Raw genomic sequence first — 4,795 nt, 5'->3', positions numbered from 1 at the left:
GTTTGAACTTTATTTCACTTGCAGTTACCATTTCATCGAGTGACAGAAGAAATAACGATACAAATAAGGATTTTTGTAAACATAAACGCAGCCGTGATACCGGGACCGTGAATTTTTAATGCATATGGCCACTTGCTCTTTTAACCTTGTAAGGACCGCACTGACCCCAAGTGCAACAAAAAAAAATTTCTTCATTTTCTATTTATTTGGACCTAACTGAACCGAAACACAACCATTACAACTTTCCCGGACATGGCAGTACGAATAAACGAGTTATTGCCAAATGGCAACACTGGTAGTTTCTGGGATTATCAGGGTACTGTTTTTATGGACTTTGATGGGCATGATATGATTTCAAAAATTGTGCTTTGAACTTCTTTGGTTTTTGTGGTTATGAATAGAGCAGCGGTTCCCAACCTTTTTCAGCCCGCCACCCAAGGGGTTACCCACTGAGGTAATCCTGTGTACACCCACTCGGTAATCATGGGTAATCGTGGTAATCTTGGTAATCGTGGTAATCTTGTTGTAATCGTGGTAATCGTGTGGTAATCTTGTAGTAATCGTAGTAATCGTGTGGTAATCTTGGTAATCGCAACTGTGTGGGCGGGAGTCTAACGCCCGCAGTGCAGGCGGGCATGTGTCGGGCCCGAAATCGCATACCATAATGTGTGGTCTAGCCCTTAATAGTAATGGCAACGTAGGCCACTAATCAGGCCCGCAAGGCACCAGTGTGCACAGTGAAATGAAAGATCGAAAATTGGGAAAAAAATATTTTATGGTTCTAACTGACTTAACCTAATGCAGAAAGACGCATTCTGGTGGAAAAAAGCCACAGGACCATCCAAGCGTCACAGAAACGCCATATTTGAGAAAAAAGTGGTAAAAACGCCGTATTTTCAGTTCTTGACACCCATGGCTTCTGCTGTTTAGCGAATCCGCAACTTTTCTCGACGACAACTAGTAAAGGGGTACTACGACAAGACTTAAGAACATTTGGAGATTTGAACTAGGTGGGGAACTCGAGATATTTCGCCTCAAAGTTTACAAATTTTCAAAAGATCTTCCAAAAATGCCGTTTTTTTTGGCCTTTTTGAAGCCCTGGCTTCGACTCTTTGGAGAATCCACAACTTTTCTCAACGACAACTTGTTCAAGGGTTCTAGAACAACACTTAAAACATTTGACGCATTGAGCTAGGTGGGGAACTAGAGATATTTCGCCTCAAAGTTTACAAATATTAAAAAAATCTACCAAAAATGCCATTTTGAACGATTTTGAAGCCCTGGCTTGGGCTCAATGGTGAATCCGCAACTTTTCTCGACGCCAACTAGTGGAGGGGTACTAGAACAACACTTGAGATTTTTTGGAGCATTGAACTAGGTGGGGAACTTGAGTTATTTTATTATTAATAATTATTTTTTGTTTGCAGTTTTTCATATTTAACCAAAGAATGGAACCTTTTTAACTTAGTCTCTTTAGAAGTCAGGGGTGGAATGGCGGCAAAATAAACTTCTCTTACGCCCGACCACGCCAGAATCTTGTACCATACCCCAAGAAAACCAAGCAGACGAAATCGCGCAACACCGTCACTTCTCATCGCCTTGGCTGCCTCCTATGGTGAGCTATGGGCCCGGCAAATACACTATGCATTATTCGCAGTAGCTCTGTTTCCGGAGACGAGCCATTCAAGTGAAAGTGAGAACACGGTTATTATTCAAGAATGCTTATGGACATTGTTGTCACTGAGCAATTATGGTAATCATTAGGTAATCATGGTAATCGCTTGGTAGTCGTGGTAATCTTTTGGAGATCATAGTAATCATGAGGTTATCCTGGTAATCCCGGTAATCTTAGAAATCCTGGTAATCAAGGTAATTTTGGTAATCACGATTCCTGTGTTCGCTAAAAATTTGAGTGGGTAACCCCTTGTCGCGACCCCAAAACGGCTTCCAAAATTTTTCGCGACCCCAGAAACAAAATTACGCGAACCTACGCGAACCCATCTTTTTTTTTTTTGGGGGGGGGGGGGGGGGGGGTTTTTTTTTTCGAAAGTTAACTATCACATTTTGAATTATGACCGAATTTAAAGGGTTTGAGTTTGAGTGTGGCCGAAATTTGTAATGAGACATTCTAATTTTCAAATGATAGCTGCCTTGCTGTGTTAATTTTGACACCTAAGCTTAGTACTGACTGACCCTCAGGAGCCAACTGGCGACCCTACGCGACACCAGGTGGCATACCGCGACCCCGCAAAATTTTTCCGCGACCGCAAATGGGGTCGCGACCCCGGGGTTGGGAACCACTGGAATAGAGGCTTCAGATATGTGCTTACCGTTGAGTGAGTAGACAATATTCGTACGAAAATAGCGTTTTTTTACTAAAAACACTCGATTTGACGTAAAACATCGAGAAAATTGCCACTTCTCCCCCCAATATTTTGTTTTTAATGTGGAAGGGGGCCATTACTTCTAAAAAAGTTGAACACTTTTTGAATTACCTCGCACCCGGCGTATCAGTGAGCTTTTATAGGGGTAGCCATATGGATACACTGGCAATTTCCATGCACAAACAGCCCTAAAAAATGGTCTTATGCAGTACAGACAGTGGGGTTTTGCAACGTTTTTCCGGCTCGTTCCTAAAAAGTTACGCTTATTGAACGTCTTATGCTGGTATTGACCCAATCGGCGTGTTTTGACCCAGGTTCTAACCCCGTTTGGCCACAAAATCTTATTGTGAGTTTTACAATGTTCCACAAAGTTTTGAGGGTTCTGGTGATCATAATGGGTCATTCTAAGGGGAAACTACTTCGAAAAAATGAGTACACCTAATGCAAATTCCAAAAAAAATCGACAAAATTCAAAAAATTCAGTAAAATTCATAAAATCAAAAAATTCACCAAAATTCTTTGAAATTCATTTAAATTTGGGTAAGGTTCATTTGCCCTACGATCACTTCATCGATATTTATTATTTTTGTTTTTTACATTTTTAATGCCTATGATCAGAACACAATGTGCACATTATCGAAAAAAAATAATATCCATACACTCTCCCCCCCCAGTTCCCTGGCCACTGACTGACTCATTTCCCACGTCATTGATGAGGCCCTTCCCGACGTCGGATCGACCTGCGGTTTTCGCCATTCGACGGGCAAGGTCCCAATTATCGCGGAAAATTTCTGTCAAAAATACAAAAAAAAGGGGCGGATCCAGGTCAAATTTGGAAAAAACGAGGGGGGCATTAACACTGGGGCCTAAACGGTGCGTCGCATCGAAAAACTGTATAAAACAAAAGTTGTGGGGCTCGGTGAGAAACTCTAAAGCCACCCTGTCCGCGGGCATTGACTTTCACCGTTTTTGAGATATTTTGGAAAAAGTGGGGTGTGGGGGGTCGGGGCCCCAAAAGGGGCACAAGGAGGCGAGGTGGATGGCGGGTCAAAGCGAGGCGTTTGTAGGCCTGGCCGAGGCCCACCACCCGGCGAAAACGGATTTCGAAAATCTCGAACCGTTTTCGAACGAGGAGGGTTTTTCCGTTTTCAAAACTCGGCACTCGCACCGTGACGTCATCCACCGTGCGATGGGGCTCAAATTTATTTGTATATTGCGTCTCGACGAGATCTACAACTTTTGATTGAAACTTTTTTTCGTCCGACGCCCCGTTTGCCCGGGAGGGGCGTTTCCGAAAGAGACATTTCCGAAACTGTGCCGCAATCGGGTCCCCTTCGCCGGCAACATACTCAAAACGATAAAATACCTTGACTAGGGTGGTCCAAAAAAAATGAAATTGCTCGGATCGTCTAACGCCGCCCGGATTTGGATTCTACATCGAAAAATATGCTACACGTGTCTTTTCCTTTTTCGATAAAATGATTTTTAGGACCTCCGCAGAGCCCTCAAAGTTTTTAACAGTGCTATTCATAGGAAAAAATCGTAACTTGGTCATTTTTTGACCGATTTTCAAAAAACGAAACGGAAATTTGTTCGGTTTTGAATGCTTATTACGAAAAAAAATATGCATAACCCTCGTTTTGGTTTGCCTAACTTTCAGCGGCAAAAAATGACTAAATTTCGGCCCAAATTGGCAAGAGTTTCAGTTTGTAGGCCGCTACAGCCACTCAAAGTCCACTCTGTCAGCATGGCGGGGTGCCCCCACCACAAGCCAAGCCCCATGAATAGAATTAGGATTCCGGGTGCAATTTGCCCACCTCCCAGGGGCATCAAATTGTGTTTTTTTTTCGAAAATCTATCAATAGTGATGTCTCTTGCGGCCTCTGGACACTCAGATGAGCACCCTTTCACATGGATCGGAACCCGCACTACGTGATAAGAACAAACAATAGGAATGGACTATTGAGCACCTCATGCCTACCTCTCAGGACCAGAAAAACGTGAAAATTTAGAAAATTCCTTCATTTTCATGGCTTTTCTTGTGGCCTTGCGTGGTTTGCGGTCCCTCACGTCAGCAACGTCCATAACGTTTATATCACGTAAAGTGGGTACCAAACTGTGTGAAAGTGTGCCCATCTGAGTGCCCAGAGGCCCCAGAGACATCACTATTGATAGATTTCCGAAAAAATCCACAATTTGATGCCCCTGGGAGGTAGGCACATTGCACCTGGCATCCCGATTCTGTTCATGGGGCTTGCCTATTGGCAGGGGCACCCCGCCATGCTGACAGGGTGGACTTGGAGTGGCTGTAGCGGCCTACAAACTGAAACTTTTGCCAATTTTGGCCGAATTTTAGTCTTTTTTTCCCCCTGAAAGTTAGGCAAACCAAAACGAGTGTTGGGCATATTTTT

This window comes from Thrips palmi, unplaced genomic scaffold, assembly GCF_012932325.1.
Source record: "Thrips palmi isolate BJ-2018 unplaced genomic scaffold, TpBJ-2018v1 HiC_scaffold_16, whole genome shotgun sequence".
In the NCBI taxonomy this organism is placed as follows: Eukaryota; Metazoa; Arthropoda; class Insecta; order Thysanoptera; family Thripidae; genus Thrips; species Thrips palmi.
The sequence above is the reverse complement of the archived record's forward strand: the minus strand, read 5'-3'. Positions refer to the sequence as shown.